Consider the following 17,534-nt stretch of genomic DNA (forward strand, 5'->3'; position numbering starts at 1 on the left):
CATGCTGTTTAAAGAAAACCTGATAGTTCCTTATTTCCAATAACATGACAATACATCTTCTTGTGTTGCAAAACTTCCCACCATGTTTTGCGCATATTCCAAATATCCAAATTAATTCCCTCTATTCTTCAAACCAGTTCTCCAACTCTCCCTAACATGTGCTATTTTCCCCTTTTTGAAAATTCAAGTTTATTTAAATATTGCTTACATATGGTAAGAACTTCATTCTTTTTAGATCTACATTTTGATGAGGTTTTAATATATGTGATATGCAGTGATGTTTCACTATGAGTTTCAATTTTCATTTTCCTAATGACTAAAGATTTTAAGCATGTTTGCATATACTTATTTACTGTTAATTTTCTTCTATGGTGAAATATTGTTACAAAATTTTGCCCATTATACTTTGCTAAGTATTATTATTGAGTTGTCAGAGTTCTTTATATATTCTGATATAAATCCTTTATCAGATATGAATTGGTCAATATTTTCTCATAGTCTATCTACTGTTCTTCCCCTCCTTAGCCAGAAGTTATAAATCTGATGGATTCTAATTCCTTAATTTTTTCTTTCATGTTTATTATTTATGCATCCTATTTAATAAATCTTTGGCAATTGTTTCAGTTATTACAGGTTAGTTCTATAACCCATTTTATGTTAATTTTTGTATATTGGTGAGGTATAGGTTAAGGTTCATCTTATTGCATTTGGATATTTCATTTTTACAGCAGAACTTAATGAAAAAGTCATCCTTTTTTATTTAATTACCTTGGCAACTTTATAAAAAATTAATTTACTATATATTTGTAGCTTTCCTTCTGGACTGTTTATTTCATTGACCTAAATACTTATCTTATACAAAGACTACATTCTTTTTTTTTCTTTCTTATTTTATTATTTAATTTTTTTCTGCTGTACAGCATGGGGACCAAGTTCCTTTTACATGTATACATTTTTTCCCCTACCCTTTGTTCTCTTGCAATGTAAGTATCAAGACATAGTTCTCAATGCTACTCAGCAGCATCTTCTTGTAAATCCATGCCAAGTTGTATCCAATAGCCCAAGCTCCCCATCCCTCCCACTCCCTCCCTCTCCCCCACCCGCCCCCGGGCAGCCACAAGTCTATTCTCCAAGTTCATGATTGTCTTTTCTGTGGAAAGGTTCATTTGTGCTGTATATTATATTCCAGTTATAAGTGATATCATATGGTATTTGTCTTTGTCTTTCTTACTCATTTCACTCAGCATGAGAGTCTCTAGTTCCATCCATGTTGCTGCAAATGGCATTATGTCGTTCTTTTTTTTATGCCTGAGTAGTATTCCATTGTGTATATATACCACATCTTCCTAATCCAATCCTCTGTCGATGGACATTTAGGTTGTTTCCATGTGTTGGCTATTGTGAATAGTGCTGCAATGAACATGCGGGTGCATGTGTCTCTTTTAAGTGGTTTTGTCCGGATATATGCCCAAGAGTGGGATTGCGGGGTCATATGGAAGTCAAAGACTACATTCTTGATAAATTTCTATGAAGTCTTGAAATCATGTAACATGAAACATCCAAAATTGTTCTTTTGCTAGACCTTTTGCTTCTTCAAATACATTTAGAAAAAGTTTGTCAATTTCTACTAAAAAGACTGATTGTTTGGGACCATACTGAATCTGTAGATCAATGAAGAGAGATTAGCATCTTAACAACTTTCATCTTTGAATTAATCATCATAATGTCCAGTGATTTAGGTCTTTAGTTTTCCTCATCAATGATTTATGGTAACCTATTTTAATATATTTGTATATATGTATTTTGCTTTTGATCCTACTCTATACATAATATCAAGTTAAAATAATTTGAAATGTAAATTTAATACTAATTACCAATTATTCATTTCTACTATATAGAAATACACTTGAATTTTGAATATTCCAAACATTCTTATTAATTCTAACAGTTATATGTGGATTTGGGGATATTTTCTCTGTAGATAATTGTATCATCCACGAATAAAGACAGTTTTACTTATTCCTTTCCAATACTAATGCCATTTGTTTCTTTTTCTTACAAAACTGGGCTGGTTAAGACCTCTAGTGCAGTGCTGAATAGAGGTGTTGAGAAGAGACATCCTTGACTTGTTCTTAGTTTTACAGTAAAACAAAAATCTTTCACCATTAAGTATGATGTTAGCTGTGGGTTTTTCTAAGAGGTTAGGAAATTCTTTTCTATTCCTAATTTGCAGGAATGGATGACAGACACTGATAAATGGTTCTACTAAAAGTATCAGTGTTTTCCAGAGAACACAGAACCAACTGGATGAACAGATGATCCATCCATTAGATGGAGACTGATCCATCTCTTTCTCTTTCTCTCTCTCCCTCCCCTCCCCATCTACATCTACCTTTCTGTCTATCTGTATGCCTGCCTATCTTTCTACTATCTATCTATCTATCTATCTATCTATCTATCTATCTATCATCTATCTATCTATCTATCTATCTATCTATCTATCTATCTATCTATCTATCAAATGTAGTTTATTTTAAGGAAATGGCTCATGTGATTGTGAAAGTTTGCAAGTCCAAAACCTGCAGGGAAGAGCAGCAGGTTGGAGACCTGGGGAAGAGTTGATATTTCAGTTCACCTCAGTAGGCCATCTGCTGGCAGAATTCCTCTATATCTTGGGTGAGGTGGGGTATCAGTATTTTTTTTAATAATTTTTTTATTTCCTCAATACTTTTTTTTTTTTTTTTTTACTGCTCAGCACTGTGATCCAGTTACACATATGTATACATTCTTTTTTCTTACATTATCATGCTCCATCATAAGTGACTAGATGATTGGATTAAGAAGATATGGTATATATACACAATGGAATACTACTCAGCCGTAAAAAAGAACGACATAATGCCATTTGCAGCAACATGGATGGAGTTAGAGACTCTCATACTGAGTGAAGTCATTCAGAAAGAGAAAGATAAATACCATATGGTATCAGTCTTTTTTTTAAATGGCTTTAGCTGATTGGTTGAGGCCTACCCACATTATGAAAGGCAATCTGCTTTCTCTAGAGTTTACTGATTTAAGTGTTAATCTCAGCTAAAAAATACCTTCATAGAAATGAACCATTTTTGACCAAACTATAACCTATGGCCTAGGTACTATGGCCTAGCTGAGTTGACACATAAAATTAATCAATACACTGCATCTACTGGGATGACCATATATGGGGTCTCTCTCTCTCTTTTCTCTATTTTAAACCATATACGATGAATTACATTGATTTTTTCAAACACTGAACTATCATGACATTTCTGGTATAAGCTGTTCTTGGTCATGATGTAGTATCCCTTTGCACTGCTAGATTTGATTTGCTAATATTTTTAAAGCGTTTTCTATCTGTATTCATACTAGTTTCCTATTGCAGCCATAATGAATTACAAAAAAAAAAAAATAAGTGGATTAAAACCATATAAATTATCTTACCATCTGGAACTCAAAAGTATAAAGTAGGTCTTACCAGGCTAAACTGAAGGTCAGTGGGTCTGCATTCCTTCTGGAGGCCTAAGGGGAAAGTCTTATCTTCTCTGGCTTCTGTTCATCCATGTTTTCCATCCAGTTAAAAAACTGGACACATTAACATATTGACTATAATTAATTATTAAAGTACTTTCTGGTCATTCTAACATGTGGGTCATCTTCAGTTCTCCTTCTGTTGACTGCTTTATCACTTGAAAATATGTTATTTTTCCTATTCATCTTTTGTATCATCTAGGTTTTTTTTTTTTAATTGAAACAGTAATTGTATGTAGAAGAGAAAAAAAATATACTAAAGTATATAAATTGTAAACTTGGAAATAGGATTGCCTCTTCTGCCAGGCTATTAATATGAAGTGGTTGAGCTAGGAGGTCTGGTAAGCAAGGCATAGGTTTTGGTGCTGCTATCACTGTTCTCAGGACACCCTAAACTTCAAATTCCTTTAGTATTTGCCTCACATTATAGTACTTACTGTGGCGTCTGGTGTGCTGCAGAGTGTTTTGCTATGTTCCAGGTCCACCTTAATTTTGGGAAGTTTTTGTACAGAGCCTCTTTTCATGCTCTTGTCCAAGAGTTAACAAACACTTTCTGTAAAAAGGATAAATAAGTTGGCTTTTTAGGCTACGTACGATCTCTTTCTCATATTATTCTTTGATTTCATTTTACAATCCTCTAAAACTATAAAAACAATTCTTAGCTAAAAGACCCAGCAAAAATGGTCTGCTGTGTAGAACTGGCCCAGAGGCCACAGTCTGCAAACCTCTTCTCTCACTCATTACTCCTTCCTCATGGGTAGTTTTGTTAATTGCTTGCTTGTCAGTGCTAGACTCACCACAGCAGCTGGTAGGCTCTGTTTTCCTGTTCTAGTTTTAATATTAGGCAGTCCTTGAGCATGGGCCCTTGGGGGTGGGACTGTCAGAGTGACCTTGTCTCTTGATTCTCAAGGAAACCAAGTCTACCTTGTATCTCAGGCAGGAAAGAGTTTAACTCCTTTCCTTAGCACTAGAAGAAATCTGCTTTGTACTGTTGCAGTAATAATTGGCCCAAGGGGTTTTCTTCTGTCTCGTCTAGAATCAGAAGGCCTTTACTGGAAAAAAATAGATCTTTGTTTGATATCTGGTGCAAGTAATAGGGTTTACCAGCCCTCCCTAAGACACAGAGATACTTTACTTCTGTCTCACCTTCCTTAATGGCCCTGGGGACAAAAGGGTTTCTGTGCTTTTCCCAGAAGCTTTTTACTTCTTATGAGATGATGGATCTGGAAAATCCCTCTACCCCCAAGATAGGCAGTCACTTTCTGTGTATGGGAGCCACTGAGCAGGTTCTCACCCATCTCCATCTCTGCCTCTAGCTGAGTGAATATGTGTTTGGAGATCCTAAGTACTCTAACTGATACACGAGCCCATGCTTGGCCTTTAAAAATTCATTCATATCTTAGCTGATTCCTTCTCAACCACTTCTATGGAGAAACTTCTTCTCTCCCATCTCTCTGTTCTTCCAAAGCTAAGAGAGTACATGTTTCCTAACTGTCTCAGAAGAACTTGTCCCCCTTTGGAATTACATTCCCTTCACTGTGTTATGATTTCAGATCTCTGCTGGGTTTAGAAAAGTTACTGTTTCTTAGATCTCCTTGTTAGGGAAGGAGTAACGAAGTCTATAGCTTTCTAAATCCTAAGCAGAAGCATTCATAAAGCTTCCCTCCCAAGGGAGGAATGATTTGGATGCATTTAAGAACTCGGAGAACTTAAAAGTGTGTTCTTAACAACACTCTATCTTATATTTTAAAATTGTTTTGCTATATATGGATCTTATGTACACATAGAGTATGGACTTTTTTGGCTATCCATTATCCTGCATATCCACGGAGAGTAACAGTTAACTAAATTTTAGCAGTACAAAATATCAATTCTATTTTTTTTATAATTAAACAGTTTCTGGGGGAGGAAGATGGCCTAGTAAGTGTGATTAATGGAGGTGCAAATGTTTTGTTCTTTTTACGCATGTTGATTAGAATAAGGACATTGTTGAATAATCCAGGTGTTTATTCAAATGGTTATTACTTATTATTATTACTCATTCCTTTAACAAAAATTTGTTAATGTTCTGTTCTGTGCATTGCTAAATACTCTGAAGTAAGAGCTAAAAAACTAAAGTCTGAGGGCCAAATCTGTCCCATGACTTCTTTTTATATAATTCACAAGCTAAGAATGTTTTTTATATTTTTAAATGGTTATAAAAAAAATGGGAGTTGTAAGACAGAGACCACACTTGGCCCCCAAACTTTACAATGTTTACCATCAGGCCCTTTACAGAAAACATTTATTGTCCTCTGTGTCTAGAGGATACAGTATTGGGTGATTGTCCCTGTCCTCAAGGTTCTTCTACTCTGGTGAAACAAATCAGCCATACACATAAACAATGAAAATGCAAATTAGAAGGTAGGAGACCATGTAAAAAATACCAAATATTGTCCTAGTAAAAAAAAATAGAGGAGGGAATAACTAATTCCAGGCAGAAGCATCCAGGAAGCCTCTTTGATGGAGATGCCATTTTAATAGGACAGTAAAATATGGGTAGAATTAACATATGCAGGGAACTAAATAAATCAAATAAGCAATGGATACCCAAGGGTACAGAAATAAGAAAACTGACTTTACAGTTTATGGACTGGAAAATCATATGATCCATTTATTTTTCCATCCTCAGCCATTAGCCCTGTCCCAATAAGATTCATTTTCAAATGACATTTGTTTCAATGTTTTTAGTATTTGACATGTTAAAAACAAAACAAAATAAAACCCACCACCTTCCAGAAATATATGTTTCTTCTCAGGAAACCTATAATATGAGCTTCAGTTTAACCTTTGGTTATACTCCATAAATAGTATTCATGATGTGGAACTGAGTGTGGCCCTTCTTAAATTGGGGCCTGTGTATCCCCTGGCATCCCACTTTCAGGGACACAACCCAGAGAAGCAGCAGGGTGTATGTACCTAGAACATTAATTTTACTGCAGAGTTACAGAGTTCTTTGGTTTCATTGCTGTGTTGTTAATGTCTTTGAGAGGTTTGTCACATAGAGGAATCAGCAGAATGTGTATTCCATGTCAGCTACTCTTTTGCTTTTTTAATGAAAACCCAAAGAACAGAATGTTTTAGTATGCTGGGACTATAAAGGAAATCTAGTATTTCTGTGATAATTAGAAACCAGCATGCCATTTACGTCACCAATTGGGAATGCTGCTGCGACAAGACCAGACTTTCTTAATGTCACTGGACCTCGAGTCTGATTCTTATCTGTCCAAGTAAACTGCAACACGGAAATTTGAAAAGAATTCTCACTGGCAGTCTATTTAGGCTTTGCCTTTATTTTACAGGCTAGTGTGATAACCTAGAGGCCACTGTTCTGCTTTCTGACTTTTGATGACACACACTCACCCGTTATTGGCTCCTCCAACCACAACAGCATTTAATAAAATGCTTTATGTAATGAGGATGGATTTCCTCAGTTTAAAGACTCTTCCCATGTACTTCCCATTTATATTCATCTCTGTATCCTTGGTTGTTAAAGCCCTCACTCTCTACTTTCAGGAGGCTTCTAAATTACCCAATCTGCTAAAAAAGAGAGGTGCTGAAGAAGTATCAATAAAGGCAGAGTGAGGAGTTCCCATAGTGGCACAGCAGAAATGAATCCGAATAGTATCCATGAGGATGTGGTTTGATCCCTGGCTTTGTTCAGTGGGTCAGCAATTCAGCGTTGCCATGAACTGTGGTGTAGGTCGCAGACATGGCTGGGATTCCACATTGCTGTGGCTGTGGGATAGGCCAGCAGCTGTGGCTCTGATTCAATCTCTAGTCTGGGAACTTCCATATGCAGTGGGTGTGGCCCTAAAAAGTAAGTAAATAAATAAAATAAAATAACATAGAAAAGGTAGAATGACCAACTCAGCAAAGTTTTAGAGCAGGTAAGCTGCCCTTGGTTGGATAATTCTTCAGTGATATGCCAGCTGCTATGAATGAAAGTTTCAATGGGGTTGAAACATCCTCAAAGGGCCTTAGATGATCTACAGGAATCTGCATACTATACTGATGGCTCCTTGGAAGTGAATATTAAAGAGTTTCCTAATGTTAACCCTGAATCTCTCCACATGATTCCCCATGAGTTGAACTTATCCCTCCTTTAACTTCTCATTCTCCTACAGCCCTTTTACTACCAGACTACATGACCTTCTGAGGTAGAGGGAACCCTTAGATCTTTCTCTTTTCCTAATTCCTCTGATAATGGGTCTAACACTTGCTTCCCTCAAGTCTCCACTTTTAATCCTGGGCTGCATGTCAAAAAATGAACCCTGTGAGGTCTTTTAAGTGCTACTAAAACACTATTACAAATAAAACAAAACAAATACAAAATACAAAGACCTTTGCTTCTCCCGGAGGTAATGTGGAAAGCCGCTCACTAACCAGGAAAGTTGCAAACAAGCAACTGGGAAGTAAAAAGCAGACAGTTAAATATTTCAATCCATGATCTGGATAGACTGACATGAACACAATTACATTTAGGTATCATTTCCACCATAGTTAGTACCACAATATCATGAAAGAACCAAAAATGTTAATTTTTATTATTACAGTGTCATTCTTGGTTTATCTTTTAAGGGTAGTAATTTTTAATTACATTTTGAGATGAGTGTATGAATCACTGGCTTAAATAAAATGTTCTAGTCAGATGCTTTTAAACCTGTGAATTTATACAAGACGATTTGAAAAAATCTTAAATTATTGAGAATTGCTTTAGACAGGATGCTTTTCCAGAGATTCACAATAAGTATGACATTCAGTAAAACTATAACACTACCCTGTAAGAGGTAAGCAACACCAAACTGAAATATATTTTGACATTTCTTTAAAATATGAGGTTTTTACTAATAACAAACCTGAAACTTGGAAAACTTTTTACTAGAAAACTTTGACACAAAATGGTGTGATTATATCACTTTTGTAGCATAATTTAAACCCCTGTGAATATAATTGGAGAAAAACCACTAGGAATTTTTACAAATAAAATAAAACAGAAGACTTTGCCAGGAGCAATTCAATAAAAATACAAATAGGCAAATAAAATATCTTTCAAAGTTAACTTCAAGGTCATTTTCAAAAATACTTTAAAAGATGAAGCTTATGTAACTGGAGAATATTTGATAGAGCTCATGCTGTAGGCATGGCTAAATCTATTTTGGATCAAAAAGAGGCAGCCAAGCTGAAAAAAGGTGGCCATACCGAACTTGGGGAGTGGCAACCTGTATCAAGGACACCACTTATTGTGAATGACCCAGCAACGACTGCATCATTTACCAGGAATGCTCACCTCAAACAATATGCCTCCTGATTTCCTTTGTGTGCTCAATGGGGTAGTAAAAGTGGAAACTTCAAGTTAAAAAAAAAAAAAAAAAAAGCCAGCCAGTGATTTGAATATCATTTCTTTAAAAACAATAGGAAGTGACTTTGAAAACTTACTATATAGATGAACATCAACTTAAATCTGGAAAATCACAACTCAAATATGCAGCAAGAGGACCATTATTTCCTGACCCTGGCTTCAGTGATTATTTTCCTCACAGAGAAGGGAAATGAAGACATTCCAGTGAAGGGTCAACCTTTGGATAAGATGAATTAATTATTTTTTTGTTCTCAGTGATAAAGACTTTTTAACAAAATTGGTTTATCTACAATATACTTTTTCAAGGCTAAATAATGCCATCAATAATTACAAGAAGGCCTTCTCAAGGCTGTTGCTGCATATGACTGTGACATGATCTCTACAATTAAAACGAATGTTGAGAGCTCAACTAGGAGAATGTAGTTATGAGGTATCTGCGCACTTTGGTTCAATTAAAAGTAATGATGTTTATGATGTCTTTGTTAAAGATAAGAATAACATCATCATTCATCTTTCTTTGCTGAAAAGAGTCCTTTGATGAGTATATGTCAGAGACAGTCAAATAGAATGCCCCGTGGAGGAAAGAAACTTCAGCCCTGTCATATGACTTAAATGTACAAACTTATAGAACTTCCAGTAATGCTGTGTATAAACACTGTCTTGAACTATCTCTGGAAATATGGGCATTTTTTTTTTTATTCAGGGATCATTACAACAAAACTTATAAGTCAGTAAAAAATCAGGTTTGTCATCTGAGTCCACATATCTATCTATACATGAAGTTTTTAATGTAATACAGGAAGTTATTTTTGAGTCATGGAACCTCCCTAATTTCAATCCATTTCATTTTTAAAATTCATAGTCATTACAACAGTATCTTATCCAATAACCAAGAAATATAGAAAACAATTTCTCTAAGTATAGCAATGGCATGTAAACATATAAATAATTTATGCTAAAGCAAGCACAAATATATTATTGAGTAGAATGCAAATGTGAAAGAATCATTATGATGAATATGAGAGCTATTATCTTTGTTGAGCCATCCAGAACATCAAGGACATATTTCCCTGGTACTTTAGGGCCAATTTTCAGAAAATCTTGAGATATTTGGCATTATTTAACTATCCACAAAATGTGTATTTTCCATGTATTTCCACTAAGCCCACCACAGGAGTGACCAATGTTCTCTTAGTCAATCTCCCCCATGAACAGTGGTTTTTAAATGTGATGTTGATGTTTAGAAAAAAATCAATACTAGTTTTAAGTGAATGCTGGAAGTTAAAAGTTAATGAATTAACAACACTGTGAATGTGGCCCAGTTTTGCTTAAGCATAAAGCATAGTTCACTGATTACTAAATGAATGTTTGGGCAAGTTATTTAATCTGTCTCTAATCTATTTCTTCATAACTCAGATAAGAATAATGTAAGCACCTAATGGGGTTGATTTTTTTGAGACTGTGATTATAGATCGAGGGAGTAAGTTCAACCCTAAACTGAGGAGTTTGGGAAATTTGAGCTTAACAGGGAAATCTAAGGGTGCTAAAACAGAAACCGCCTTCAAGGGGGGGCCAAGAAACCATGAAGATTCTGAGACAGAAGAGTCAATTAAAAATTAATTCTATAATAAACATTAAATTAGTAATCATCAGGAAAAGTACCTACAGAGATGACTGTGGAAAATTTAGAATTGGCAGAAGCTAGTGGCTGACCAGTTACATCTTTTCTGCCATGTGACACATGGGCAGTTCATTTGGGGCCTTTCTTGGAGAAACCTGAAAATTCTCCCCTCCAAAAAATGATCAGGGTTTAATATAATATAACATATTATCAAATTAATATCAAATAAGATATGGAGGACCAATGAAAAGTATCAGCATTGTTAAGTCTTAACGAAAGGGGAACAGATGCTATTTCAAGAATTTCAGTGGCCATATTAGGGACTTGCCAACTAGCCAATCTTAACATACATGGAAAGCTCAAAAGATGGAATGTATTTAAATTTCAAGAGATTTTTGTAAATTAGAAAAAGAGAAAATTATTATCGAGCTTTAGGATGATCAGCAAAGATACATTGTGGGAACTTTGATATCAAGTTCATCATCTTGAGATGATGTGTCAGTTTACTAGGGCAGCCATAACCAAATACCAAAGACTGGGTGGCTTAAACAACAGAAATTTGTTTCCTCACAGTTCTGGAAGCTAGAAGTCCAAGACCCAGGTGTTCACAGGTTTGGTTTCTTCTGAGTCCTTCCTCCTTGTCTTGCAGAGGGCTGCCTTCATGGCCCTTTCTCTGTGGATAGATGCCCTGGAAGATTTCTGTGTACCTAAATTTCCACTTTTTATAAAGACATAAGTCAATTGGTTAGGGCCATCCTTTCATTCAGATTTGAGCTCATTCTTATGACCTAACAGCAAAGTCCTTCTTTTTTTTTTTTTCACATAAGTTATCCAGCGTTAGTTTCTGTTACCTGCAAGCGAAAAAAAAAAAAAATCTTGATAATACCAAGCAGATTAATCATATTTCCATACAAGTTACAGCTCTGTAAGGCCTCTTTCAATAATCTCACACCTGTCATGTCGACTGAAAATGGAACTATCTTTTCAAAGCTAAAGAGCTTTCCAGAGGGAGGCGTTGAGCAAATGGATGTTTAACTATATATGGCTACTTCTTCCTGCAACTGAGAATTAGCCAAACATTGAGAGCAGTCCTCAGATGTGATTACGTACCTAACAAATTTATAAGGAAAATCTAACTTATTCATATTTGCATGTGTATATGCATTTAATCTATTTGGAGCACACTGATCTTACCTAAGCCCGTTCTGGATCAGTCCTTCTCAAAATATGGTCCCAGGACCAGCAGCATCACTATCATCTGTGAAACTGTTTTTTTTAAAAAAGGCAACTTCTCTGTCCCCACTCCCAGACCTACTCTATATCAGAAACTCTGTGGGACCAGGAATCAGTGTTTGAACAAGGTAATTCTGATGCTCACTGAAGTTTAAATACTATTGGGCTAAGTAGAGCTCAAGCTGGAACAGGATCCCACACCTCAGGAAGACCTGACTTTCCTCCTGGTGTGAGAATATAAGACATTCTTAAAGGCATCCCTCTGGGGCTCTTGTCCTAGTTGGACCAAAGCCTTACTCCTCCCACTATTCCCAGCCCTTCTTGTCTGCTGTCTCAAGAAAGAGAGAAATGGTCATTAAAGAAAGGCAGGAGGTCTGAAATTAGAGCAGTATGGTCATTTATGTGAAGCCCACAACCCCATTTCTGACAATTTGATTGTTTTATTTGCCCAGAGGCACTACTACTCACACATTCAGCTCCTCTCTTTAAAAGGAATCCCAACTAATCATTTTCTTGTGCTTCAATGCACCAGTCTCTCAAGTATTCTTTTTAAATTGAGTGAAAATTAAACCTAATGCACACAGTTCCATAATAACATTTCTTTTAATGAGACCCATCTTCTAATGGAAAGAACTGCCCTACTAAATTAAAAGTAGGGAAATATATAAAACACATAATCTAGTGCATGAAACCAAAAATTTCACTTACTTACTCATTTCACTAACAATGTGATGAAGCATAACAGGAACATGATGAAATGAAGTTGTGTTCCTGCCACTTCCCCCTTTCCTACTTAGAAAAGGTCATCCTGAGAAAAAACTTGACCTTGACATTTACTTCCCAGTAAAGCCAACAAATAAAAGCAAATATTTTTCATGTCCTACTAATCTGAAAATCTAATTTCAAAAATTAAAAAAAAAACAAAAAAAACCCTTCATTAAATGCAATCTTTTTTTATTTCAAATGTCTTTAACTTTTAAAAAATTATTTTTAGCCAGGCTGGAATGAATTCCAAGCAATTTCAAAATCACTATCAGAATAGTACTTTACTTACAGGTTAAAAAAACCAAGTACATAATCTGCAATGTTTTATGAGGTTATTAATTTGAATTATGGAATTCTAATTGCCTAGGAGATTGTCCATAAACCACTGCTCTCCTCCAGCAGGATGGAAAAGAACACAAAGTATTCCCACCAGGAAGCTTGGAAGCTTGTCAGAATCTACACATGTTTCTCAAACTTCATGATTTCTTTCAGGGCTTGGGATATTTTGCAAAAGCCCTGATCAAAAGGTAACCATGACCTCAGAGGTGTGGTGTGGTATGTGTGTGTGTTTGCGTGTGTGTGTTTAGCTTTTCCTTTTCTTGGCATGCCTTATGCACTTTGAAATGCTGACACTGTAAGAGGCCAGAACTATGTCAACTCCGCTAATAACTGAGGTGTGCTTGTTTTATTATGGTAATTAACTAACTGGAGATTATTTGATGTGTGTGTGTGTTTACTTGCAGGCATGTGAGAGAATACATGGGTATAAGCACTTACTTTGTGTGTGTGTGATTAAATACTCTTGTGGTTTCCAATTTTTATTCCAGTCCTATAAAAATGCAAATCGCTTCAAATTTATTTATTGGTACATATTACACTGAGGCCACGAATCATGTTTTGAGATAGATTTTCTATGAAAGACATCCAGCTCAATAATTTATTTTCTTCAACCTTTTTCATGGTTTTTAAACAAGGTCTGTTTTCTTAAGATTTCATGATCCAGATAAAAGTTTTTCATTCCATTCATCTCATCATTCAGCTGACCTATGTGCAGTTGGGACTGTGTACAGGGGATAAGAAGATTAATTTTGAACTTGTTCCCCTAAAACTACACAAGGCCCAACTACAAACCACACAAAATAAATATAAACTAGTGGTATAACATTATAAAATAGTAGTGTTAGTTTTTAAATGCCTGTACAGGCAGAGGAAACGTCAATACATAAAGAAAAAAGAAAAAAAAAAAAGAAAACATGAAACAGTTTGATTTAAAGCTTCTTTTTTGAAACCCTTACTTTTGGCAGTTTTGTATCCAGAATTTATTTTCTGTTGGAATATTTAAGTTGCAAATACTAATTAACAAACCCATACTGCATTCCCTGGGTAGTTAAAAAGAAAACCAGGTAGTGACCTTGGTAGTTCATGGAATTTTAAGTATGGGCACTTGGACCATAAGATCAGTCAGATCAACAATGCATTGGAAAGAAAGGTATCTTTATTCAGGCATCTGTGCAAGTCAGACAGATGGTGGCTCTACTGGGCTAACCATGATCTTCCAGACGGTGAGACCAACCATTTAGCCACAATGTTTCTTGATCGGCTTGTTGAAGTAGTTTTCCTCCAATGAGTAGGTGGCTCAGTGAGAATCCCTAAAGAAAACAGCTTCTAAAAGAGCTCTTGGTACTTAGAGGTTTTGGAAAGATGACGAAAAGAAGCATTTTCCTGGAGTAAATATTATTCCTTGGAACAAATCAAGGTACTGACTTGAATGACAACAAAAAACGTTAAGAAAAATTCTGTACAGCAGCAAGTAGGATAACTTCTGAGAAATTACTTTCTAGTGACATTAAAATAGTAAATATTCAACCTGATTTATAGCTGTTTTTTCTTTTGACTGAAAATGTCCCGTGTATGTGGCTTGAATACTTGTTCTTGTCTCAAAGGTTCTACCACACACATTTCCACCTACTGTGAAGGCAAACACATTTTGACTAATGTTATTGCTTATGAAAATTTTCCCTATGACTTGAAATCCTACCTCTGTGTTTTCTTTTAAACAGTCACATTTATAAATGGGCAATTGTTAAACCACTTGCTATTTCTCCTAGTCACCATAATAAGGGTGATCATGTAAGTAATCTAACCTTCAGATACTATGAATTTTCCATTTTCTATTTGAGAATAGCACTTAGGAAAAAAGAATCCTTGAGAGTGGGAAAATTTTAAGAATGATTTTTAGATGCCAAGGCCACTCATTAACATTTCTCCAATGACAGTATTTCAGGTTGTCTGAAGTTGTGTTTCATACAAAAAAAGCAACTTAGGTAAAACTTGTCTGCTTTTATATTTTAAGAACATTGGCAAAATGCAAGCTCATTTAGCTGTGCTTAGGGACCCACACAAACAGAATAAAAATACACCAGCCTATTCTTCTACTATTATGGATGTAACTTAGCCAAAGTCTTTCCTTAGGAGAATCATTCTCAAAAATTATTTTTATATGTGGTCATTAGGACCACTTTATATGGAATGTGAAGTGTTTATGAATAAGTCCCATTCCAGATGTGGGAGATGAATCCCAGAGGAGGTGAGCAAATCTCTGTCTCTGCTTCAGTTTCAGAGCCAGTGCTAAATGGTTCTCCATTCACTCACAATCTCAAAAGGCTTTGCAGATCCCAATGGTAACTATGACTTGCCAAGTAGTTGTGAGGTGCCTGGATGGAGGTATCTGACCAGCATTGGTACCTCGAATAACTTGATGCTGCCAGATATTCCAATGGAGACCTAAAATCAGTCTGGAAGCCCTGTAACAATAGCATTCTGATGAGACTTCCCTCAAACATCAAGGCCAACTGCTATAAGGGAAGGAGGCATGGGAAGGACAGGCTATAATGGGACAACCTGGAGTTCAAATTATGACTGTGCCATGTATTGATTGCATGACTCTAGAAATGCAGCTGATTTTTTTCTGGGTATCACACAGACTCTGAATAAAATACTTTTGCTGGTTAACATGCTATCTTTCAGCTCCTAATTCATCACTTTATATTCTGATTTGTAGGGCTAGGGATCAGCCTTTGTCAACCATGTCTCTCCATTGTCATCTGGCTTCTTGTTAAATGATTCAGAAGAAAGAGAAGGGGGAAGGAAAAGACATTCCTTCTTATATTTTGCTTATATTTCTCATCCACTCTTCTCCAGCAGCAATAGTTGACCCCAGTTTTTAGCTCCTATTAGCCCTTTCAGAGTGAGGTTCATGGTCAAATCAGCATCAGAAGGCAGTCTAAGTCCAAGTCCAAAGCCTTCAGTGCCCATTATTTATGCTTCTAGGTTCTGATACTATTAGTGTCTTCCCTTTATTTCTCCAGCCTTAAGGATGGAGCTGCTTCCTGGGTTCCTTTCATCTTCCCTTTTTTTCTCATTCAGTTAATCAACACCTATGTATCAACTGCCTAGATTAAATTCTATCTATTGAAGTATCTAGAGTGGTGTCTGTTTCCCTGACTTGTCCCTTATTGATACAATGTGAGATAGTGCTACCTACTTAAATTATTTACTAGATAAAGTGAAGTATTGCAAGTCAAATGCCTATTACAAGGCTAGCATATAAATTAAATACATGGTCCTTCTCTTCATTTATAAAAGCTGTTTCCTTGGCAAAACTCCCCTACCCCCAATACAATAAGTTTGTGCAAGTTGTAACTTTAGATACAAATATTTGAATTGAGAAAACAATCCTGGCTTTCTAACTCTTAGCAAGTCTATAAAATAGGAATCAAAGAGGGAACTTATGACCATAAGCTCTCAGATGCTTTTACTGAGTGTTTGTGAAATTACACATCTAGAGTCATCTTTGCTTGCTGGAATAATCTTATTGCCCACAGTGATAGTACCATTTTGTGTTATCAAGATCATGCCATTATTCTCCTTAATAAGCTATTTTCAATAATCATTGATAAGCTCTTCTCATCCCTTTAGCCATGACTATCTCTGATATCAAAGTGAAGACTCTACTCTTCCATTCTTTAATAAAATTATCTCATATTATTCAAAAGTTACCATTACTCTCATATTATTACTCATGCTACCCATTTTTATTTCATAAATTTCATTCTTGTGCTTCTCTCTCTCCTTAAATGCCTTCCCTTTTATCATTTTATTTAAATCCACCAAGAATGAGGTAGAACATTCTCTCAGCCTATTAAGATACCTCCCATGAATTCCTGTTATACCTATTGTAGCTTTTTAAAATATAGCAATTAGTCTATGACTAGAAATCCTATATGTCCATTTAAAAATTTTTAAAAAGAAACGTTATGGCATGGACCATATTTTTCTATCAGGGCTCATGACAGTGGAGAGGACTGATTGGCCAGCATTTAATAATTTTAAAATGGGTGTGTCACTTGAGACTTCCATTTTTTGTGAGGGCAAGGCTGAAATACCACAATAGGTACATATACATATATACATATTTATATATATTTCTGGGAATTTATCAATGCAATGATTGTAATGAAAGTTTTAGAATTTTTCCTAATACAAACTCAGTAAGGATAATTAACATTTAGAACAATATCAGAGTCAATACACCATTGTATTGACTTTTCCTTTCCATACGCTAGAAAAACGTCTCCTGCATAGATCCATTAAAGTATTTGCAATATAACCATAATCCTAATGAAAAGAACTGAATTTTTACTGGAAGAACTGAAATGCCTGATCTTGTATTGCTTTATTCATGAAATGGATAGTAGGCATAATTCCCTTTTTCCTAGCACAGAAACTAAATTTGTGAAATGAAGAGTCAATCTCGTTGCTTTTGAATTCTCAGTGATTATGATTATAGAGTGAGTGGATGACATAAGTTATTGCCTTAAAACAGCTAATGAATTCAGATATGGTTGCTCACTCTAAAATATGTGCAGGTAATAGTGACTGCATGGCAGG

At 35.5% G+C, this 17,534-nt stretch overlaps 1 long non-coding RNA gene across 1 annotated transcript in view; it reads left to right on the forward strand.

The window, feature by feature from the left end:
* The window catches only part of LOC102163669, a 589,637-nt gene that overhangs the window by 553,833 nt on the left and 18,270 nt on the right, over positions 1-17,534 (forward strand). The window contains exon 6 of the long non-coding RNA XR_002336498.1: positions 12,987-13,111. This is a non-coding gene — a long non-coding RNA (uncharacterized LOC102163669). The remainder of the gene's footprint in view (positions 1-12,986; positions 13,112-17,534) is intronic.

This window comes from Sus scrofa, chromosome 1 (genome assembly GCF_000003025.6).
Source record: "Sus scrofa isolate TJ Tabasco breed Duroc chromosome 1, Sscrofa11.1, whole genome shotgun sequence".
Lineage (NCBI taxonomy): Eukaryota > Metazoa > Chordata > Mammalia > Artiodactyla > Suidae > Sus > Sus scrofa.